This window comes from Acinonyx jubatus, chromosome D1 (assembly GCF_027475565.1).
Source record: "Acinonyx jubatus isolate Ajub_Pintada_27869175 chromosome D1, VMU_Ajub_asm_v1.0, whole genome shotgun sequence".
NCBI lineage: Eukaryota > Metazoa > Chordata > Mammalia > Carnivora > Felidae > Acinonyx > Acinonyx jubatus.
This window is the reverse complement of record NC_069390.1, coordinates 66,261,569-66,287,179: the sequence shown is the minus strand read 5'-3', so window position 1 is coordinate 66,287,179 and position 25,611 is coordinate 66,261,569. Positions and strand designations below refer to the sequence as shown.

The window sequence follows — 25,611 nt, the reverse complement described above, 5'->3', positions numbered from 1 at the left end:
ATCCTATTGATTGTCAAGATAGATGGTGCAACGTATTTCCTCCTCACATCCTTCCCAGCTTGTGACCCTTGTGAGTCCTTAGGTTTATTTAAAAAAAAAAAAACTCAGTGACCCCTACTCTGGTCACACCCACTGAAGATTGTTGTAATTATTCATGGAATTTATTATATAAAATGATATGTTATGGCTATTTGTGAAGGTCTTCTTTTTTCTATTAAGCTGGTAACATGGCATGAAGGAGCAAGTTTTCAGTTTAATTCTTTCTTAAAAATTTTTTTCACATGGAAAAAAATTTATCCCATGTTTAATTATCTGTTTCATACAGGGGCTTGCTAAGCATCTGAAGTGGGCGGGGAGTAAGGTGGGAAGAAAGGGAGAGAAGAAAGGACAGAAGAGAATCAAAAGCTTTACAGAATAATACATTTTTATAATGAACCACAATGGCCTTGAATACTGTATAGTGCAAAGTAATTCTGAGGTTGATCATTTGATCTCAAGAGTTTTAAATAAAATCACATTTAAAACCTTAAATAGCCCATATAGATAGGAAGCCAGATAAATAATAAAAGAGGAAAACTCCCAAGAAAAAGATTTTCATTTCTGTTGCACAAGATTATTTTTAAATGTGTGAAAAGTGGATTGAAGAGCTAAATTCATTTCATTTTATCTTCCATGATCCAGTTATGCACGATCATAATGTTGTTTCTTTTTACAAAAATAGCCACCAAATTTAATACTGTGAATATATACAGTGTTACATCCATAATTGGTTTCTTTATATTTTTAACCACTGAGCTTTATGATCTCAATAATATAGTTACTAATGGACATTTTCAAATTGTTAAAATATATAGAAGAATGTATTTCTTGTGTAGATGAATGTAATTCTCTAGTTATTTGTCTTTTATAGTGGAGACTAGAGTAAAAGTATCTTGAAGACAGGCACTCTTTTCCTTACCATTGTATTCCCAGTGCCTGTAAGAGAGGTTTAGCACATAATTAGATACAGAATATTTGTAGGTTGAATTGATGTCTATATCACCTAATTTAATTGACAAGAATAAAGGTGGTTTTGATGTTTGAGTTAGGCCTTATGTATAATTTTAGATTCTTAAATTCATATCCATGTATTTGATAATGAAAATGATTTGAGAAAGAGAACTTTGACGTGTCTTGCTTGCCGGAGAAGAAAAGGTTTCAGTAATATAGTCAATATTGCTTCTAATAAAATGTATAAATCATTAACTTAATCTATTAGTTCTACAAAATAGGTCATAACAGTTCTTATTATCAGCCATTGTAAGAAGTCAAAGGTCAGAGAAAATACTCTTAATGATCTAAGGCAGATTGTCTCAGCCTAGAAAAAATTCCCAAGAAATTAAGTCATGTTCCAGAAGACACTGCATTAACTCTTTCAGGCCACTAGGGTACAATTGAGTGCACTGAAGCTGCACTTTACCAAATGGTACCCTAGTGGTCTCACTCTATTACTGAAGCTTCCAGAAGGGCCTATGTCTTTCCAGAGAGCAGTTTAAACATTGGAAAAAATCTGGTCCAGTGTTTATTTTCCCAAGGTGATGCTTGAAGGAAGTAGCTAGTGAATAGCTTTACCTTGTAGCACACACAGTTCATTCTTTGTGTAATGTACCTCTGAACAATGAAGATGCTCCCTGCTTCCCTTTTGCTTACCACCATTTCCAGGGAAATTAAAATAGATTATGGTGTAGCTTTATGTAAAAACTGAAATTTGCATGATATAATGTCTTACATAATCCAATAATATTGGTACTTTGGAAATTCTCTTAAGGCAGAAGGGGATGATGGGGGTGAGGGAAGAAGGGAAGTTATGAAAGCAAAAGGTCCTATGTATCTTTGTATGTTAACAGTATTCCACAGTGGGGTCCCTTGGGCCCCAGTAATTGATACACGCAAGTGAGAATAGCTACAATTTTAGTACTTTATCTTTTAATTTACTCATGTGGGCTACCTAGGAGGCAACATTGTTGAAATAATTGAGTCTGTGACTCAGATTTAACATTTGCTACCCAATTAGATTTTCTTTAGGTCAACCATAGCAGATCAAACTTTGCCTTCAGCAAACCTTCCTCAGATCTATTGTAATTTCATCAAAGAGTAGTGAAACATGGTACTAGATGGGGCTTAGTGTTTGAAGAACCATCCCACATTCATTTTTACATTTTTCATAGGTTTTGATATTTTCTGAGTGTAGCATCAGTTTTATTCATTAAATTCTTTTATCAAATATCAAATCACCTACTAGTTAGTTCTGTTGGCTAAAGTTTAAAGCCCATTTTTAGTGCCTCCTTTCAATACTTCATTACTCATGCAGTTACCCATTCACAAAACATTTGAGTTCCCACCACGTAGCTTCTGAAATAGTGCTAGGGATACAAAAATGAATAAAACTCAATAGCAGTTTTCAAGGGGTTTTACAGTTGAGTAGAGAAGACTGTGAATGAAGAGTTAATATGCGACACAATAATAGCTACAATAGAAGTAAACACAAAGTGCTACAGAAACACAGAGAACCAATGACTAAATTCAGTCTGAGCCTTGCAGGGTGGGAAACATAGAGAAGAGTAACATTTTAGTTGGGCCTTAGAAGATGGGTAAAGACCTCTTAGAAGAAAAGGCAGAGTGGAGTGAGAAAAATTCCAGGAAGACAGAGGGCCATGGAAAAGAACACAGGAAGGGGAAGGGGATTTGTTAATATCTAGGAATGAAACCCATGCAAAGAGAATTTCCAGGAAAGGGTAATCAACATTGTCAAATTCTCCAGAAAACTCAAATGGGATAATTAAGAAATGATCATGAATTTGGCAATGAGGAGTTTTGTAATATTGAAGAGTATTTTCAGTGGAAGAATGGGACAGGAGATCATTTTCTATGAAGAAATGGAATTGTTTAACAAAGTCGGCCCAGAAGAAATTGAATGCTCTCAAGCAGATAGGGAAGGAGATTGACAGGATATTAGCTAGAGGAAAGAGGATGGTCTATAAATTGCTTTGGAGATTAGGTAGATTTGATATTTCAGGCTAAGAAAATAGCAAATCAAAAATATGAAGATAAAAGTTTTAAAAAGCTCCTTTCAGTAATTTAGTGGACTATTGCAGATGATTAGATATTTATCTTTCCCTGCCTTCTCAATTATGTTTGAGTACTGTATACTTACCCAACAAAGTTAGTCATGTAAAAATGGGGTAAAACAAAGTGTATTTTAATTACATGCAGTGACCCTTTGTATTTTTACATCTTTGCAACCTGAAACCAATGTTGTCAACTTTATTTTTCACAGTAAGATTTGAGTTAATTAGTGAATTGTAAAGATCCACTTTCAAATTTCAAGTTTGCTGTCTTGAGGATAGATAAGTAGGGTTAATTTGGAGATAGCCTTCAGTCCTTTTCATATGTGTTCATATGTGTTCCCAACAATTACACTTCACAGGTGTAGAAATTATGTGTTCTACATGATCTCTGGACCATTTTACGCAGTATTTTTCACACAGATGTCGAGTCAGTGTGAATTATCTTAAATGCTTTACTTTAATGATGTTATAAACCTTACATTCCTGCTTCCCAAGGCTTCAGTATTGGGGAAGGTGATGTAAATGAGATGTAGATACTTTTCCTTAAAAATAAGCATCTAACTTTTATGTAGTCTTTACCCCTCACTCCCCTTTTAAGGGATATCATGTTAAAATCTAATCTTCTCTCCTGGAAATCCTTGGAAGATATTATGATGAGCGTTCCAGTAGAAGAGTATTCATTCTAGTAGGATACATGATTAAGAAGATCTTAGGAAAAGTGATCAGGTTTCCCAGATATCAGGATACATGATGATGAAAGAGAAGAATATAAAGATTATTTTAGTTCTAGGAGAGTAAAGGAGAAGAGCATACCCTCTTTCTAGGCTCATTAATTATCTACTGAATAACGTAAGATCTTTGAATAACTGAATCAATAAACATGTTTAACTATATTGCTTAGAACATCATTGTTTGTAATTGGAAACACTGGGAATAGCCTACATGTTTACACATTGTGGCTTATTTATACAATGGAATAGTATATGGTAACGAAAATGAAAGAGCCCCCTATAGAGGCTGCAACACAGATGAATTTTAATAATAGTAAAACACTACATAGTAAGATTCTATTGACATGAAGTTCAGAAACAGGCAAAATAAAAATACTTTTATTTAGGGTTACACATCTGTAATAAATACAGAGAAACAAAGGAATAATGAACATAACTCTGGGGGTGTTGTGTGATTTAATTGTGTGGGTTCACCTGATGCTTCAGAGACCCTGAAAATCATAGATTTCTTAAGCTGGTTGATTGGTGCATGGAGGTTCATTTTATAATTTTAAAATAAGGTATGTATGTGTTCATGCTATTTTTATATGAATAATATATACATATATATTTTGAAAGCATGAGTTGGGAAGGGGCAGAAGGAGGATAGGGAGCCTTGAGTAGGTGCCACACCTAGCACAGAACCCTACTCAGAGCTGAATCTCATGACCAATGACCTGAGCTAGAATCAAGTCAGATGCTTAATTGGCTGAGCCACCCAAGCTCCCCTGCATGATAGATTTTTTAATAAAATTGACAACACTGTCTTGTATAAGGTGAGAAGTCAATAAATGGTAGGTTGTATTATTATGATTATTCTTCAAAATTTTGTTAAATGAATCACAGCTTGTATGAAAGATTGATTAGATTTTTTTCCCAGATGTTCTGCTGTTAATGAAGACATGGCATTATACTGGAGATTTTTTTCATTTTTTCAAATGATAAAGGAAATTTACCAACTTGTGTAACTAAAAAGTCTAAATGTAGAAAAGGCTTGGAACATGAACTGATTGAGATTTTATAATGCCATTAAGGTTTTTCCTCTATTTCTCAATGATTTCCCAGCCTCTGGCTTCCTAGAAGTTTATGATCAGGCTGGGTTTTGTAGCAAAACAAGAGTACTTCCTGAGCTTAACAGGGCTCCATGTTTCTTTTTGCACATTAGATTGGGAGAAAGGATATCTTTTACCACAGATATCCATCAAAGATGTATGCCTTGGTGACAAAATTCTTACTGGACAAACTTAGGTCCATGTCTATCATAGCAGGAAATCATGGAAGGAAAAATATCTACTGATGTCTTTAACAACCATTTAATTATTTAGAAACATCTAGGTAATTGGCTAAATTTTCCATCTTCATCTCCATATGTGGAACAATTTTGGGGGATCCTACACTTGTTGCAGAACCTGGATACGGTTGGATAATTTCTTGGTGATACAATATATTACAGATCATATCTTCTGAATTCAGGATAGAATGTCTAAAATGTTTATGAAAGCTAATGTTTAAACAATTTGGTGTGTCAATATTTCACTTGCTATATTTTCACAGAAAATTCAACTCAGTCTCTCAGTTTCTTATTTTTTGAGACAGAGCATGCATGCACATGTGTGAGTGGGGGAGGGGCAGAAAGCGAGGAAGTACCTCCACATCCAGCTCAAAGCCCAACACAGGGCTTGATCTCACAACCATGAGAACATGACCTGAACCAAAATCAACAGTCAAACACTTTACCAGCTGAGCCATCCAAGTGTCCTAACTCTTAAATTCATTGTTTCCAGTGTTCACTCCTAACTGAACAGTGAATAAGTTAATAAAAATATATTGAATGTCTACAAAGTATCCATTAAATATACTAAAAAAATTTTAATACTTGTTTAAAGTTTTGTAAATGATAGATGCTCTGCTTATATGTATTTCCAGGTTCTGTACATAGTGACTTCTCAGACTTCCTAAGACACTAGTTACTCCATATTCTCAGCTGACTACTAAAATACATACCTCGTTCTTGACACATGAACTCAAAATACTTATCTCAAACTATAATTTCAGATTAACCAATACTCAGTAACTATATAAAGTTTGGCTGAGAGAAATGGTGATTTTGGAAGATGGTCTTAAAACCCCACAGAACTTCTCACAGAATATTGAAAATTTACTTGCCTCTCACTCCACTGATGTGTCCCACTGACCCCCAAAACTACTTTATTGATGCATAGTGTGGAATGATGCTCTAAGTCAGTATGGTAAAAGACAGATATGAAATCATTGGCTTGTCTACTGTTATGTGCTATCACTATATTTATCTTTATGAGAACCTAGGAAAGAAATACTTATGTGGCCTCATTTGATTCCTGAGTAGTTGCCCTTGATCTTCTCAGTCTTTTTAAAAATAATAAGGTCACGGTGAATCAGGTCACTGATTGTGTCTTTCTCCAGTCATAAACTAAGATGCTTTGAATCATACTTGTAGCCCTCTAGCATATGTTCAATAGCTAACTATTTTTTTTTTCAAATTGTATCACTGGTTTCATTATGTCTTTCCTACTTCTCTTGTCTTTTCCAACTTCTAAAAATACATATTCCTTATATAATATATATTATGTGTAATGACATAAAGCTATATAGTTATATATAATTATGTATAGTTATATATAGTTTTTACATATATAGTTATATAGTTTTATTACATATAAATTTAAATATATTGAATACAAATTTAAATATGTAAATATTCAAATTTATTTAGTTAACTCTATATTTAAGTTTATTTACTTAAATATTAGATTTAACTTTTAGATGAGAAGGTTTAAATAACTTGTCCAAAGACCTATAACTTACAGTGGAACCAATACTCAAATATAGCTTTATCTTTCTGACTTGAAAGCCTGTGCACTTTCCATATACCACATTGTTCTTCATTGAGTACCCATTATTTTCTGGACACTGTTCTGTTTACATGGTGCTCAAGAATGAATGAGGCAGTCCTTGCCCTATGGAGCTCTCTGTCTTACTGAAGACAGTAGAACTAGAGTGGCATAGCTAAGGCAGGGAGCTCAGTCTTCAAGAGGTGTCAGTAGCTGTTTAGAATAGCAGAGTGACTGATCAGTTCTTACAACAATGTGAAGGAAGCTGGAAGGAAGGGGAAATTTAGAGAAAAATAGATAAGTGAAATTCAAGACAAGATTTCTGCCTCTGTAAATCTGTCTCCATAGGAACACAGACTAATTACCATGAAACAGTTAAAGAATAATTAGAAGCCAGACTTTTGTTGATGACCTTGACTATACCAGGGTTTAGAGAAGAGCAACAGAGGGTGGATGAGAGCAGTCAAGAAGCTTTACCCAGGAGGCCAGGCTTGAGAGCCTTAGAAAGATGGGAAAATTTAATCAGGCAGAGAAAGGATGGTATTGCATACATAGATTTATAGAATCCCAGTGACTATAATTCAATTGAGAATGTGTTCTATAAGCCTCACAGAAAATTGGTTTCATAAAATTCTAGACACTTTGGAAGTTACTCTTAAATTTCTTTTGTGTGTGATGTATAATAATCAATGAGGTCATAAACACCCAGAAGCCTAGGGTGTTCCTTTTATTTCTCTGTATTGCCCAAATGTGCCTAGGACAGTGTTCTAAGCTAACAGTTTCCAATAAAAACTTATTGGTCATGACATCACCTTGTGAGGTGATAATTATAATAGCATCTACTAGCACACAGTGATTGTGTCCTAGGCAGTTCTATCCATACCATTTGTAGATCTTGAAGAAAAGTACAAATGCAGGCCATGTACTAAATATTTAAAAGTCCTAAGTCAAGCTAACAAACTGTTAGTGAATATGTTTAGTGTTCCTACTTCAACACATAACCTTTCAAAATGAACATGAAAGACCAGGTTCAAGGTGAGACTTAGGGCATGTTCAGACTCTTCAGAATCCCTAGCCTTAAGGAGATAGTAAAGGAAGAAGGGACCTGAGACCCTGGGCCAAGACCCAACTTACCCCCCACCCAATCCCACCAGCTTTATCCAGCACTGGCTCAAGACTCACCCTTAAGCTTATAGATATTCCAGTGCATTCTTATAAGCCTCACCATTTAAATTCACTCATCAAATTAGGGGTACATATACCAATGGGCTGATTTACCATCAGAATAAGGATTAGGGACCTAACTAGGGTCTAGAAATGATACAATTTGGACTGGGGGTTCAGGTTCAGTTCTTGGTGGGAAGTGCTTGGCCTCCAGGTAGATACATGCCCCTAATCTCACAAATTCCACATGGGGAGGAGTTTCTGCCAGAGGAGGGCCAAGTGAGGCATTAAAAAAAATTTTTTTTAACATTTATTCATTTTTGAGATACAGAACAGAGCGTGAGCTGGGGAGTGGAGGAGAGAGAGGGAGACAGAATCCAAAGCAGGCTCCAGGCTCTGAGCTGTCAGTACAGAGCCTAATGCGGGGCTTAAACTCCCTGACTGTGAGATCATGACCTGATCCAAAGTCAGATGCTTAACCAACTGAGCCACCCAGGCACCTCTGACAGTGAGGCATTTTAAAGCAGGTGATCAGGAGCAATACCTGTGGCCAAGTTTTGTGCCAAACAATTTAACATTTTATTGGTAAGAAGAATTAATATTAAAGTTGTCTAAACTGGCCCATTCAAGTTCTGAAAGATAGTACATAAATGGTGAATTTAGGGTTTGTATCCTAGTCTGTGTGACTCCAGAATCTATCTTCTTCACTTTAGTGTTTTTCAGGCACTGAAAAACCTACTTGATTGTCCGGTTTCTCTTTCTCTTATTTTTTTCACCTTAGGTTATAGATGGTGGGATGGGTAAAGGAGCTAGGGTTGGCAGGTGCAGGGAAGGTGTGAGTGCACTAAGGCACATGGGAATTATGAACCTGAAATTGGTGGGAACCAAAAGTGGAGGGGGAAGGTGCAAGAAGGTGACATTACAGAGGGGGAGTTAAGATTAATCCTGTAGTTTTAAAGTATTGGCAACACGCTTTAAACATTGATATCGCTTAAGGGAAAGTTTGCATAAGTCACCGGTATTATTTTCATTGTAGACAATTTGAACACATCAGCATAAAAAAGGTATAACTTTATTCAGCTATTAAAATTTAGAAAACAAATATAAACTAAAAGTACTTCATTCATTCAGCACCTATTTAGTAGGCATTTATTATGAGCCAGGCACTAGAGACATAGCAGTGATTAAGACCAATAAATCCCCTTTTCCCATAGAGGTGCATTCTAGTGGGATGAAATGAATATTAATATTGATTTACTAGGAAGGAATGGCATTTTGCTGAAACTGAATCTCTACTCCCAACATAGATAAAATTATGACAGCTTTTGTGTTTGGCATGACCGTACCTTACCACATATCCTACGGTGACTCAATTCTCTGGCTGTTGGTCAATATTCATATTACTGTTAAATATCCCATGTACCAAATGGCTACTACAAGGCAGGAAAAAAGCATTTATATTTATATGCATTACTCATTAATCATGACAAGTAATAAGTACTGTGCAATTATAATCACAAGCATTAATGTAGACCCTGGAGTCATTGTTACTACTCAGTTATAGAGTGCCATTAAGATGATCCCCCAAATCTTATGTAATTAAATACATTATTATACAGATAAAAACTTAAGAAATGTAGAGAATTCCAAGATCCATAGGAGATACCACATAACCTGGTTTGACAGATACTGTAATAAGTGATGCTTTCTATTTTTTCTCTCCGTATGACTTTTAAGACCAACTGACCTACTTGAGGGTAGGGACTGATTGCTTTAGATCTGTATTCACAATGGTTTTCATGTATCTAGCACCAAGTAGATACATACACATGGTTTTTGAGCGAATGAATGGAGGGATGATTGATAAGCTCTGGGTTCAAAAACATTCATTTTTTGCTATTGAAATCTGCCCACCTGATCCTTATTAGCAGGATAGAGATAATTTTCAGTTCTAAATATATGGCTGTAAATAGTCAACACTATGTTGTTTTTCATTAAGACTATTTTAAAAATAAAATTACAGGGGCTCCTGGGGTGGCTCAGTCTGTTAAGTGTTCGAATTCTGCTCAGGTAACGATCCCCAGGTTTGTGAGTGTCAGGCTGTGTGCTAACAGCTCAGTCTGGAGCCTGCTTAGAATTGTCTCCCCCTCTCTCTCTGCCACACCCCCGCTCATGCTCCTTCTGTGTCTCTCAAAAATAAACATTAAAAATTAAAAAAATAAAACTACAGAATGAGAGATAATTCTCTTCATTCTAATTAAACTTGTGTTCATTGATATTTTCCTTCCATTTTTATCCTCATGTATAGAGTTAAAATTGTGTCATGTGTATATGTGCATGTATTTCTTCCTTTGTTACTTTGTGTACCTTTTGAATGTTGAATGATGGTAATACTCCTAATACATATCATGTTAATATTTCTCCTTATTATAAAATTAGGCCACATTTTATAGGTGTTTTGTTACTGCTGTTACTTTATTTTCTGGTATAAACTTCAGTCATCTACTGATATGTACATATGTTCAAAATGAAAACCAACAGTGTATATTACTTTAATATATTTATAGTATAGTATATTTAAAACTTCTAGGGAAGTGCTGGTGTGTGAAAACTTACAGCTAGGATGCCAAAAGGAAATCCAAGATATATGCTGTCACCACACAGCTAAAATAACCACAATATACAGAACTTTGAAGCACCTGCATTTTCTGGGAACCTGGGTGAGGAATGGTAAGAAAAAGTCTGGGTTTCACAAGTGACTAAGCCAAAGCCCTAAGAATTAAAGTTGGAGAGAGACAGGATGTTGTTGCTAGGCAACCAGCAATCCAGGAGGAGACCTCCAGACAGCGCACCCGCTGTTCTGCCCCCCAGAGTGACATGTGCTGAGTTTTTGCAAGGATGGCTAGATGCTCTATGCATGCTGGCCTCTGAAGTCCAGCATGTTTCCTGCCCTGAAACATGCCCCTGTCCTCAGCTCAGTCTGCAGTCCAGATGGAAAAGACAGACAGCTTTGGGACAGATCTTCAGTAAAGCCCCTGTGGGCTTGCTGTGAAACTGTTGGGCATGATTTGTTGAGATGGGGCTGTCATTGGCTCTTCCTCTTCCTGCCAATGGCTTCAGTGTGGTAGGTGTGGGGAGGAGTCTAGACTCAGAGCAGGAAAAACATAATGACAAGTCTTCTCAGGCATATTCAGGACTTGGGGGAAAATGTTGGTCTGGGGAGAGGGAGGTAAACAAAGTCTGTGATGTCCCCTCTGGGAAGAAAGCATATGTCAGATTGCTACAGAATTGTTTGCGTGACTTTCTTATTCAAATTCTGATGCTGACAAAGCTATGACTAAACAGCATCCCAAAATGCAGTATCCTGGAGGACCTGACCACTCTACAGTACAATTAAATTAATCATTTGCCTGATAACCAAAAAGTAACTTGTGCCTTTTGAACTTTTTGGGAGCAGGGAAAAACTACTAGTTAACTCTTACATAGTATCTTAACCACATATCCAATATCCAAAAATGACTGAAAATAAAGTTTTCTTTTTACTTAAACATAGGAGCTTAGAAAAACAGCAAGAATAGCTAAATCAATCCTGTATACCCTTCAATTATATACATTAATTGTTAACATTTTGTCTTATTTACCTAGAAAATAAAAAAAGTTCTCGTAAGTTTTCAGCAGACTAGTTTGGCAACAAAACTTGGCCTAAAATAACAAGTAGCTATTTACTCAAGGTCTCTAGTCACTCTACTATGAGAATATCCATATATTTTATGACAAAACTCTTCCTCATGGGCTACCATCTCAGACTTTACTGGGGTGTTAAGCATGGTGTATGTATCTTTTACCTTCCTAAAAATCTCATATACGCTTCGATTTGCACATTTGGTTGTAAGAACTATAGATGAGCGATTATGGGCCTGGGCTATGTGCCAGATACTGTACTGGGCAACTGACTTTTTTTTCTCTTTAATCTGTGTAGCCATTCCATAGAGAAATCATTACCTACACTTCGTAAGTTCAGAGACATTAAAGAATTCCCCCCAATGTCACATCGTTAGTAAGGGGTAAATCTAGGATTTAAACCCAGGTGCATTAGGCTCTATCTTAGGTCTTTGTCCTAGGTACTATTGTTCATTTTACTATCCTTGTTGTAGCTCTGAGAAAACTGAGATAAAATATCCCATGGTACAATGGTAGATGGAGGGTCAGATTAGAATCTATTGCCTGAGGTAGGCAAAATGGTTGCTTCCTTCTGTCTTATCGTTTGGTAAGCAGGAGTCTGGTGTAGGTATTGAGATCAATCCCAAGTCAGGTATGGATGAATCAAAACAGAGGAGGTAGCTACACATGCCATTCTTGAGCACCCTTAACATGATGGGTAACAATAAGTGTTTTGCTTTGGAAGATCGCTGTTCATAATATTCCAGTCTTGCCTTTAGGGTTTACCAGTGGCATGTCCTTAGCAAGTTATTTAACCTTTCAAAGCTTCACTTCTGTCCTCTCTAAAAAGATAATAATTCTCAAATTATGGAGTCATTGTAAAAAATTAGATCACACAGTGCGCATCACATGTTCAGCACTAAGGAATATGAGATACTGTCATTACTATGACATCCCCTATTGGCCTTGTTATGTTCCAACAGTGTCAGTGGTGGGGTGATTCTGAACAAAATCTGATTTCTGTTGTCCCCATTTTTTTCTTGCCTACAGGAATGTCTATTTTGTATAATGGCTAATTATCCTATGACCAATTAATATTTCTCCAGCCTTCACAGAGTTCCGTAGCTCTCTTAACAGAATTCCATAGTTCGGTACGTTGCCATCTAATGTATCCTGACAGCATTTGTTCTCTTGGCCACTGCCTGCCAGTTAGACTCCATAGCATTATTGTATTCTCCTTTTTAAGTTACTATGGAGATTAAGATCAGTGTCTTTTTTTTTTTGTACCATTATCAGTAATAAGCCATAGTAGTTAGACCCCATGAAATATATCTATATAAACATTTGTGATTTGAATATGGAACTTTAATGTGTCCTGTCGTTTACTCCTGAGAATTTTTTAAAAATGTTTACTTATTTTGAGAGAGTTAATGAGTACAAGTGGGGGAAGGGCAGAGAGAGAGAGAGAGGGAGGGAGAGAGATAATCCCGTGCAGGGTCCATGCTGTCCATGCAGAACTCAATGAGGGGCTCGATCTCACAAACCATAATATCATGACCTGAGCGGAAATCAAGAGTCAGATGCTTAACTGACTGAGCCACCCAAGTGGCCCCTGAGAACTTTTGAATTTGAATTGACACTTTTGATGCCTTGAGCTGAGAACATAATGACGTATGTATTACCGGTCTTCCCTCTTCCATGAAGACAATAAAATTTAGTTGTCTCACTCACCCAGATACACCTCAGAAGCTTTTCAGCTATAGTCAAGACGAGCTTGACCAGTGGATCAGAACTGGAGCTCTGGATGACACATGCATGTTAGTTACCAGTTCTGCCTCCCTGTTGAACACAGGACAGAAGGATTTAGATGAAAGCAGAGCCAGCCAGGATTAGTTGATGTTCTTGGAAAGAGTGAAGGAGGGAGAGGATGGCTACTGATCTTTCTTAGAGATTGAGATGGTGATGCGGGATGGAAGCTAAGATGAAACAAGCCTCATCTCCTGGAAATGCAAGAGAGGTTAAACAATAGCAAAACATGTGTACAAGTAACATCCTTGTTTAATAATCAGCCTGGGGTGCGCTATCATTAGGGGAGGAAAAAAGGAAAGAAAAACAGAAATACATGAGTGAGCTAATAGTTCATTGTTGTTGTGTTTATTGATACTATTTCAGAGAAACTTTCAACACCCAGGGATGGCCTTTCAGGTTAATGGATTGATATGAGGAGATTTGAATTAATTAAATGCTGGATAATTGTGAATGCTAGTTATATCAGATATAGTGGTCATGCTAAGGGAATGGAGAGAGACAAACAAGTCCCTTTAATTTTAACCCTAGGGGGACAATCTACTATAGTGAAAAACATAGAGTGTGGAGGCAGGTTGACCTGGATTTGAATTACTACTCGACTGATTTCTAGAAACATGACCATGAGCAAGTAATTTAACTGTAAGACCAGTTTTTCCAAATGTAGTGATCAAAGAATGGTATTTGGTAAATTATTATCATGACCCTGATATAACAAAAAAACTTATTTAATGACTATCTCTTGATCCTGATTAAGTGGGCTGGAGTAGACTCAATTTTAAGCCCCAAACCTTTGTATTAACATAACGTCACAAGTTGAAACTTAAATAATCTACATCAGAAGGGATATAGAATTAGTAGAGACATCCCAGTGGTAATAAACTCCTTTTAGACGTTTGATGAATTTTTTGCCATTTAAAGATTGTTCTCTAAGTATGAATATAACCAGATGGTCAGTGATAAAATTCAAATCCCAAGACTTTACAATATCTATAGATGCCAGCATTTTCACTTTCATTATCAACTATCCAGTAAGTTTGAATTAAGCATTTCACTTCTTTTAAGGGAGGCTGTTTTGCTTTGTTTTTAATTATAACCCCACATCCGGATGTTTCCAGTGTACTTCTTTAGAGAGCAATTTTTATGATTAAGAAGTTAATTTTTTTCTTCAATATGAACAGATGGTGCTTTTCAGTGTCTTTTTAAAGGTGCTCCGTATCTCTTGCACAGCAGAACCTAAAATATGAATCGGACATTGTATAACTGAAAATAAATGGAAAAGGAAAAGTTCATGATTTAGAGTCTACATAACTCCTCTTCCTTACTGGAGATTTAGTCTCTTCATTTTAGTAGCATTCTTGGAAGCATTTAACTTTATTGAGATATGAGTGAGAATCTGAGCTTCTGTACCTCCTGGAAACTTGAGATATCCTAAAGATGAATATTTTTTAAAACTTTGATTTCATATAAACTGTACTTAATGCTTAATAATCCAAAAGTATACTTTAACATGCTTGATGTTTTGCATTAGTGATTTGATTGTATTTGAAAAGGTTGCTTGTGAAGACTACTGGTCATAAATATATTCCATTAAACATTCTTTATTATACTGTCCTGAACGGTGTGTTTCTACCTCTGGACGTTACTGGTAGCCAACCAAGTGAACTGCTCCATTAAGGTGATGACAAATACTTGGCAAATGAAATGACTTGGCTCCTTCATGTTAACACTATTTTTAGATACATTCCAATATTATACAGAGAAAATACAAATATACATAATTTCTGACTGTGGCACCAACACATGTTTGCTGTGTTTTCCAAGACAGACACAGGCTCTAGAATTTCCCTTTAACAAAAATAACTTTGCGGGCACCTGGGTGGCTCTGTCAGTTAAGTGTCCTACTCTTGGTTTTGGCTCAGGTCATGATCTCACTTTAATGAGTTCAAGTCCTGAATCAGGCTCTGCACTGACAGTATGGAGCCTGCTTGGGATTCTCCCTCTCCCTCTCTGTCTCTGCCTCTGCCTCTCCCGTGTGTGTGCTTCCCCTCCTTCTCTCTCTCTAAATAAATAAACTTGTTAAAAATAAAATAACTTGTAGCTACTTTCCTTCTTTTTCCTTCACATTTACTAGCCATAATAGGTTGGTAGAAAATACATGACAGAAAATGAAAAGATATTTTTGTTTCTTCTTGAATTTCGATAAAGAGTGGGTGCATAGTTTTTCTTTATTATAAACATGTAGGCCCCCAGAAGGCTTGGGGAGTTTAGCTTTCTATCCAGACTGTTCACTCCATGCAAGAATTCCCTGCTTTACTGGTCTTTAAATCTCCAGAAGCAAATGTGAATTGTGAATAGTAGACACTCAGTTAAAATGTGTGGCATTTCTTTAATTGAATGTCCAACTGGAGTGTCTTTTCTTGAATCTGTTGAATATCATTGAATCGTTCTATCACTGCTTAAGTTTTCTCTCTGTTAATGACTTGAAAATCTATTTAGTCCTTCTGGCCAGTGGAGCTTTAAATACTTCCCTAGAACATTGTATCCCAAAAGGATTGATGGAATGGTGGTGGTAGTTTTCACTGCTAATAAGAGGAGCTACAGGTCATGAATACTTAATATGTGCCAGACGCTGGGCTACATAATCATCCTCTGAGATGGGTATTTTTATCTTCTTTTTATAGATAGGGATACTGAAGTTTTGAAGAACTAAGCAATTTGCCCAACCTCATAGAGCCAGTAATATGCAGAGCCAAGAATTAAAGTCCTTTCATTTGACTCTGATGTCCATGGCGTTAAATATTATTCTAGATTGTCTTCTTACTGTTTCTTCCTTTGTACGTGCTATAAAATCATTAGATGCTTACAGAAATCTGGCTCATTAAATTGTTATTTGAATACTTGGAAAACTTTTCCAAGTCATTTAAGATAAAATATTTTCCCTCTAGTAAGCAACCAACATTAGCTAGAGTACTGGTCTCTGAGGTTCATGTCTCTGCTTTCTGTTTCACCATCTATATTTGTTAATGGAAATAATGAATAATGGTGGTTAGGATCAGAATAAAACCTTAAGACAGTACTCACATCATCTACCTTGTTTTGAGTAATTTAAAAAGTGTTTACTGAAAATGAAAGCAGAGTGTGTGTGTGTGTGTGTGTGTGTGTGTGTGTGTGTATTCAGTCAAAAGTTTGTTGGTCAAGGTTACATTAAATGGCTACCCATTGCTGACAGTGATTTTGAGTTTCCTTAGTACTTCATTTTTTTCTTTTTCTTTATTTGAGAGCGAGAGAGAGTGCATAGGGGAGGGGCAGAAAGAGAAGGAGGAAGAGAATCCCAAGCAGGCTCAGCACTGTCAGTGTAGAGCTGATGCAGGGCTGGAACTCATGAACTGTCAACTCATGACCTGAGCTCAAATCAAGATTCAGATGCTTAACTGACTGAGCCTCCCTGGCGCCTCTGAATTTCCTTAGGATTTCAAAGCTTAAATGCTTAAATAGCCCTGAGGATTCTTACACTTAAACTGAAAAATAAATTATAAAATTATCTTTATTCAATCCATGATCATATCACCACTTTTTTACCTTCTGTTTATAAATGAGAATTTAATGATTGCCTAGAGACCATAAAGTTTTCTTTCCTACTTCAGACAAGTCAATATCTGTAAGATTTAATAGCCTAAAGATAAAATGGTTCAATATTAACCATAAATGCTTGACTAAGGTAACTCTTTAATACCAGATTATGAGGCCATTTGAATTTTTTCTCCAACAATTGTCTGTAGCAATGGAACTCTTTATTTGATAAGTGAGGAAATGAGTGTTTATCCTAGCTTGTGTTTTGATTTGGGGGGGGGAACCCACTATAAAATACAGGTATCGTATGTGTAAATGGCTTAGACTCCTGTATGTGTCATTGTTCTGAATACGATACTTGTAATGAAGTGGTTAAACAATCCTCTTCGGGCTTACAGGCACCAGGCTAATGCATAATGTTTTGCCACAAGAAGTCTCAGGGTACCTATGTTTCTGCACAATTTACAATTTCCTGCCACGAGAACTTAAAATGCCACAGAGCACAGATTCTACAGAGTGAATGCAGACCCAGACACAGAGCATTTTAGCATCACTCCATTGCTACTTAGATTCTGCTCAGGGTAATGAAAGAAACAAGGCCTGCAGAAGAAATCTGGTAAGAGCTCAGTTACTCAAATAAACGATATTTTTAGTCAGACTATGATTTAAATAAGTTGTTTGAAGTTAGAGGTGAACATCCTGGCACTGATAGTTGGAGTCAAAAATTTGGACTGCTAGAATTTTTGCTCCAATCACACCCATGTAGGTTAAGGATAGGACTTCATCATCGGTAATCAGTGAGGAGAAAGAGAAGAATGCCGGCTTATCTGTGAATAGTAAGTACTCTTTAAAAGTTCTGTATATATTTCTCCTTTAGGAGCGAGGATTTCATCCTCCACATTTTTTTGTGATCTTAAGAAGGACTTGAGTTAAATAAACCAATCAAGATTCCAGTGCCCAGAAAGGGCAAGTCCAGGCACACAGAATGTACCTCTGTCCCCCTATCATTGTAAGGGAATCAAGATGAATATAATTTACTAAAAACATTTCAAACAATAAGACTGCGTATTTCAAAGATCAATCTCAAATCATTCATAGCCACTGAAAAGAGTAATGAGCAGGCATTTCTGTCTCCTGGGCTGCGGAGTCCTCAGGTGCTGTCTTTCCACACTCCTCCGATTCCTCTCCCTACTTATCACAAATAACCATGGCAGTGCCTTTTCTTAACCTCCTTATTCACCCTCGTGTAAGTTCTCATGTCTTGTCACTTTCTGACTTGTAGGAAGAAAAAAAAACCTTGACTCCCTGATTATAGAAGGGAGCAGACATGCTCCACAGGCACTTTTTTTTTCCCTTTCTGCTTTTCTTGTGATTGCACTCACAAGCCCCTTCCCCATAAGAAGCTGTTTTCCTCAGTGCTTGGAGGTGTCATGCTATATATTTGCTTCAGGAAGTTTGGTACTGACACATCCTTCATTTCTAGTGTCATTTGGAGGTGTCCTTAAGGAAGGGGAATGTTACTGTTGAAGGACTTTAGGATTAGAGTAGTGAACATTTCCTTTAATTTCACAGGTTGCTCCAATTCCTTTGGATTAATGAGAAATTATGTAAAGCAACCAGCATCCTATAAAGGCAACTCAAATCTGAAAACAAGAGCCGCGTATCAATTAATAGGGAAATGTAAAATATGTATTTTGAAGACATTTAAAAAGAATAAAAGATGGGGTATGTCCCCTGTTTTGGAAACTTTCAGTGATCCTAGATACCATTTAGGGCAATTCATAGGCAGGATAGCATTACAAGCTATCAGAGGAATGCCCTTCAGTGTGTGTGCTATCTCCCTATGCTTATTATTCTCACCATTGGCTTTCCTGACGTCTCCACCAGGCATCCTTATCACCTATCCCAGTCGACCTCACACTGGGGTTCATACCTGGTGGCAGTGCCATCCGCCTGGGCACCTGATAGAAATGTTTGGTCACATTTTTGTTGCAATGACTGGACAATGGTACTGGCATTTAGTGGGAGGAGGCCAGGGATGCTAAGTACCCAGCAAGATATGTGACAACATGCACAGCTGTCTGCCCAGAATGTCAGTAGCACCCCCATTAACAAACACTGGGCCTCTGGAATTAGCACCCCAGTTTTGGGTTGACTAAGCTGGCTCTTGACTTTGAGACTGGTTATTAATCCTGGATTCTTACAGTATGCTTCAGGCCTTCATCAGTGATTGGGCTGTTCTCTTCCTCATGTGGCTTCATCCTGAGAGGGGAGGAGTATTTCACAAAGAGAAATTTCACAAATGTGTTTGTCTTCATTTACCCTATTCCCTTCCGTTGGGAAGCTGACACTGAGAAGCTTTAGGCAGGTTGGTAGATACTTGTTTGCCCAGATGTCTCCAGCTACAAAAGTGAAAACTCACACTAGACAAAGAAAAGGAAAATGAATGTTACAATCATTTTTTATTGCTGTTAAAATGCCTCCAAAGAGAAGAGAAAGTGAAACATCAATGCTGACTGATGTTATAGGATATAAATGTTGACTAAGGTGCTTAAGAATGCAATGTTTATATAAAGTACAGGGATGCCTGGGTGGCTCACTTGGTTCAGCACCCAACTTTGACTCAGGTCATGATCTCACGGTTTGTGGGTTCGCGCCCCTCATCCATCTCTGTGCTGTCAGCTCAGAGCTTGGGGCCTATTTCAGATCCTGTGTCTCCCTCTGTCTGCCCCTCCCCTCTTACTCTTTCTCTCTTGCTCTCTCAAAAAAAAAAAAATAAGAAAGAAAGAAAAAAGGACATACGGAAAAGATTCCTGACTGATGAGACAATTGTTTTATCTTTTCATAAAGGATCAAATCACTTGCAGGAGATGAAGAGGAGTGGTAATAAAGTATCCAAGTGATGGTTCCAAGAATAGCAGGAAAGAATGTAGAAAGTAAAGTTTGATCAATTTCAAGGTTCTGGTCCAAGATAATGGTGTAGGAAGACCCAGAACTACTTTCCTCCTACAGACACCAAATCTATAGCTATATATGGAACAATTTGCTTTGGGGGAAAAAAACCAAACTGAAAAAACTAGTGAAGCAGCCCCTTCTTATCAGGCACATGAGAAGGAAACCATATAGAAGTAGATAGGAAAGGCTGAGACACAGTCTCACCATAAACCTCACCCCTGGTGTGGTGACCTACAATCGGGAAAGAACTCAAAACCTGGAGCTTCTCCTTGAGCAAAAAGGATTTGTTCCCCACTTGGGGCACCCTGACTTTTAAGATGGGCACCTGAGAGATGAGTCCCCAAAACATGTGGCTGTGAAGAAGAAAAGTTCTGAACCACGGAGGATGGGAGAGGTAAAGAAGAGACCAGAGATCGACAGAAGTAGCAACCAAATTTACCTCTGTCAGTTAATTAAGTACTTGAGTTTATTGCCATGTTCTGATCTACTTGTGGAAAGTCTTATTTTAGGTTAAAAAGATAAACCAAAAAACCCTCAATTTTTACCCATTTCATAAAATAAAAATAAGGTTTTTGGTAAGGTTTATATCTACTTTAATAGAGTTCCAGATCAATATTTCAAAAAATTAATTAGAAGGTTATGATATAAGCAAATCTGACTTAAAACTATTGCAAACCTATCATTATTATACCCTATTATCTAGATTTTTACTGAAACAATGTGTCATGCCAAATATCTGAAATCATGTCTGTAATTATCTCCAGAAATGATTTGGCATCGCAATTTCTGGGAAAGAAAAATTGAAATATTTCCTTTTAATCTCTTCATTGGATTTTTTAAAATGAAGTGCTAAAAGTCTTCGGAGTGAATAACAAGTTATTTTATTTGAGTTTTTAAAGTTACATCTTGGAATGTTTTCAAAACCAAGACTCTTAACCTATTGTCAGGATAAGATAATAGGAAACTTTGCAAATGTCAAGGCAAAGGTCACATCTGGCACATTCTCCAGGTCTGATCAGCAGGCACTTTCTAATTTTTGTTGTCCCCAACTTAAGCCCTAACACTCCTAGGATAGTTTGAAGATATGATGGCAAATTATATACTTCAGTTGGTTGCAATATGCTGCAGTTTTATTTTTTGATGTGTTCTCACATTCTTCATACTGTTATTTATAATTACATCTGGCCCACCAAATGTAAGCTCCATTAGATTTTTATCTCTATCTCTAGTGTCTAGAAATGGGCCTTGCCTAATAGTAGGTGCTCAATAAATGCTTATTGAAGAGATGAATAAGTTAATGGTTCATTTTCTTAATTATTTCATACTGCAAGTCTAGAGATAGAGATTATTGGAAGAATTTGGGCCAAACTAAATTTTCATGTGTACTCTCCTCAGAGTCAACTAATGCCAAAGTATCAAGCATTCTGAACACTCTTGAGTACTGTGGGAAAAGGGCTAAAACATTTAACTATGCCCATGACCTCAGTTTCTTAGTTTGCTTTGAAATAAAGGGATGTCGTAGAGTTCTTATTACATAGAAATACATAGAAATTACATAGAAAACAGGGTCTATGTTATACCATTTAATCGTAATTTATGATAAATGTCTGCAAGGCAACACACTTAAACTTTAATAACGTTACATTTATGAAAATTGGAATGGTGGAAATACACCTTTCCAAAAATTCAGAATAAAGCAACCATGTCTGAGGTTGTTGGTGGCCCTAAAATTACTCATGTGTCCTTTAATTTGCTGGGCAGATGGCAGACTGACATAGGAAGAAGTGTTCTGAAATAAGTCACCAGGATGGCTGGGCACTTTACTGTCTGCTTGTTTCAATAGGTATTCCCAGTTGGAAGTGTTTGATGCTTTGAGTGACCTCTCTGTTCCACTGGAGTCTGTTTTTGTCTTAGAAGCAGGGTGTACCATTTCTGCCTTCTGCTTACTTTTTCCTGCTTATTTCTTAGTCAGGCTTGGGGTTCTCTGTGCAGCTTTATAGTGATGTCTTTCCTCTAGTAAGTACTTGCTTTCTCTCTGGTGAGCTGTTTCCCCTCCATTCATTTTCATCTACTATGACTACTGTATTATCTTTGTCCTAAGTGATTCATAGTATGATTGTTCTTTAAAAAAAAATAACTTCATAGTACTTATTTTCAGCTTGCTTGTTAAAAGCTTTTGAAGTTTGTTATTTTCCTAGGCTTTCACTGATGTGGATTTTTTCTAGAAACATCTGTTAGTATAAATTATGCTAGACTTTTTTCTCCCCATTTGAGTACCGGAATTCACTGCTACAGGAAAGATGGGATTAGAAGGAGCTTTATATCATTCATGCTTGGATTGAAATGTATTGAAATATATTTTGAACCTATTTGTATTTGAACCAAAATGTATTCTGAAATTAATACTTTGTAATAAATGGGCAGTGGTTGCCCCATATTTTTGGTGGGTAACATACAAAATATGTTCAAAAAGCATGGCTATGGTATTGTAGAGATTGTCAGTAAATAATTGGTGTGCTATTCTTGCATAGGGGCCATGCTGATATTCTCTGTATCATTCCAACTTTAGTATATGTGCTGCTGAAGTGAGCACAGGATTGTCAATAAATGATACTGACAATTGAACCTCCAGCCCTATAACCCAATACTTTTGCTTCAAACACACATACCTAGTTCCTGCTATCCATAATTGCAAAAGCACATTGTCCTTAACTAATCAGATTGACCTGTATCTCTCCCTTCACCCTGCCTCTTGACATCTTAGTCATTAGAACACAAATACCACACATGAAATCACTTCTCCAAGAGCTCTCACTAACCACCCTATCTTAAATGCATAAGCTTAATTGGCCTTCTAACCTATTGTCTTGTGATGGATAATTGTCTTGAGCCATCAGTAAGTTACTATTTTCTAGAAATCAAGAGTTAGTTTATGCTTCTTAATAGTCCAAAGTGTCATGTATTTCCTTGGGGTGTTTTCTTTTTTTGTTTTGGCAATCAGTAGATACTTGGTGATTTTTTTTTAAGGTAATTTATTTTGAGAGAGAGAGAGAAACAGCATGAGCAGGGGAGGGACAGACAGGGAGAGAGAGAATACCAAGCAGGCTTCACACTGTGAGTGTAGAGCTGATTCGGGGCTCAAATTCATGAACCGCGAGATCATGACCTGAGCCGAAATCAAGAATCTGATGCTTAACTGCCTGAACCACCCCAGCGCCCCAATATTTGGTTATTTTTAAGCATCCAATTGAGCTAGACCTCTCATGCTGTCTGTTAAGCAGTAGGTTAAAGGAGTAATGTGTCTTTGCTAATGGCACATGACTATCTTTGTTGGTTGACTAATAGTCACTTTGGTGGTGACTGAGAGGTGCAGAGAAGCCTCTGCTAAGAAGCTAGAGAAAGGAGATACACAGTCCAAAGGAGCACAACCATTTCACAACTGTAGTGTTGTGGAGAGTTTACTCTTACTTGTGGGAAGCTTCATATTCATGCTGACTGGAGAAGAGCTAGCAATTCCTATTTTACAAACGCGATCTAGCCTCAAACCTATACACTGAGGTTTCTCTAGTCTCTAGATGACCTGGCATTCTAGTCATTGCTGTGTTATTGAGGGAAAAATAAGCAGGCTTTGGCATGGTGAACCCAACCTTCAACAGTTAGGAAGTCAGTGGAGAAACAATTTTCAGGGTCTGCATCCAATTCATTACAGAAAATATTTACCGAGTTCATTTGTTAGATTTTTCCCTTTAGAAATGAGTTTTGGTTTCCATGATGACTGGATAGATTTTATTTATTAGCCAACATAATGAGCTGGTAGCTTGTTACAGAGAGCTACTTATATTAGCTATGTATTCTTGGGTAAGTTGCTTCTCTAATGATCAGGAACTTTATTTGGAAGGTGGACTTTTGGAAAATGTCAAGAAGAACTGGTGAATTGCAAGTGGAAAGGAGAGGGAATTACAACTTTTGTTTCACTGAACAAGATGAAAGGAGGCAGATACTGCATACCTGACTGATGATGATAGGCAATAATGGCGCGCGCGCGCACACACACACACGCAAAAGGACAAAGAATTAGAGAATTGAAGGTAACATGGGGCTGCTTGGTAAGAGAAAGAAAGGCATGATGTTAAAAAAACTTATTAGTGGCATTGCCCTCCCCATCTACAAGCTAAAGTATTCACATTGGGTTCAAAGCCCTAGAGTCCTTTGTGTTCCATTTGATCATGTGCTATATTTTCCTTCGAAGTGATGTCCTCAGCACTCTTCCTCTATATTCTTTCCCAAGGTGATCTTACTTCCATTATATCAGTTATTGTTTATTAACTACCCCAAATTTACATTTTCTACCAAAACCTCAATTTGAAACTGCTCACCTATAAATCCAGTTGTCAGCAACTTCACTTTGATGCCTTATAGGAGTATCAAACCAAAAAATGTAAAACTCATTCTATTATTTTCTGCTTGATAAATCTACTTCTTTTCTAGTGTTCTCCATCTCTAGAATATACCCTGTACTTCGTCCATGCCAGGGATTGTTCCTCCCCCTCCTTTGACATTTGGTCAAGCCAGATACCCTGATTTATCTTCATTCTCTCTCATTACCTTTCACATATAGGGTAAGCTGACCTCCTAAATATTTCTGAATGTATCCTTTTGCTCCATCTCTGCTATCAACATAATTCAAGCCATTATGATCATCTTTCACATGAACAGCTAACTGGTCTCACTGTATCATTCTTTTCCCATGCCAATCCATATTGCAAATACAAGCCACAGTGAGATTAATGAGAGACAGATCCTATTAAATTTGTCCCTGCTTAAAATTTGTTGATAGCATTTCATTTCTTAAAGATCTGCATATTATTTGAATGAGAGTCACAAAAAATTGTGGGCAATCACCTCTTGCCAGCCTTGTCTCATACCAGTCTTTGTTTCTTTCCCTGTATTACAGCCTCACTGCTCTTCCTTTTTGGTTCCCTAAATGTATCAAGTTCCTTCCCATATTAGAATCTGTACATGCTTCTTCCTTTATTTGGAATACTCTAAGGATTTTCTACTTCTATTCTGTTGTCACCTTAATTCAGACAGCTTCAAATGAGGACATCCTTGATGCTATGGATTGAATTGTGTCCCCCTAAAATCCATATGTTGAAGCCCTAACACCCAGTGTGATGGTAGTTAGAGACCGGGCCTTTGAGAGGTAATTATGTCTAGATAAGATGATAAGAATAAGGCCCTCATGATGGAGTTAAGTCCTATATAAGAGAGATAGCAGAGAGTGTTCTGTTTCTCTGCCCATCTCCCTCTCTGTATCTGTTTGTCTCTCTGCCATGTGAAGACACAGCAAGAAGGCAGCTGTCTACAAGTCAGGCAGCGAGAAATTACCCAGAAACCAATCCTACTGACACCCTGATCTTCAACTTGCAGCCTACAGAATTGTGAAAAAATAAATTCCTATTGTGTAAGCCACCTATTCTATATTATTTAGTTTTGGCAGCCTGAGCTAATACACTTGAGTAGCCACAAACTAGTTAGGGTTCCCTTTTATACATTCTCAGCGTCTTTGTACTTTTGTCTTTGTCTTCTCTATTGAATTTTAAGCTTGGTGAGGCCAGAGACAGGTTTTATTTTTCAACACTGTTCTATTTCCAGTCCCCAACACAGTGTCTGACATATAAAAAACAATGTTAAATGACATTTGTA

At 37.1% G+C, this 25,611-nt stretch overlaps 1 protein-coding gene and 1 non-coding gene across 6 annotated transcripts in view; one reads left to right on the top strand and one right to left on the bottom strand.

Moving 5' to 3' along the window:
* DLG2 (discs large MAGUK scaffold protein 2) overlaps nucleotides 1–25,611 on the top strand; it is a 2,057,646-nt gene that overhangs the window by 711,962 nt on the left and 1,320,073 nt on the right. The window lies entirely within an intron of this gene.
* On the bottom strand, nucleotides 22,396–22,498 carry LOC113593822 (U6 spliceosomal RNA). The gene has a single exon (XR_003414186.1). It is a non-coding gene; the product is annotated as a U6 spliceosomal RNA (small nuclear RNA).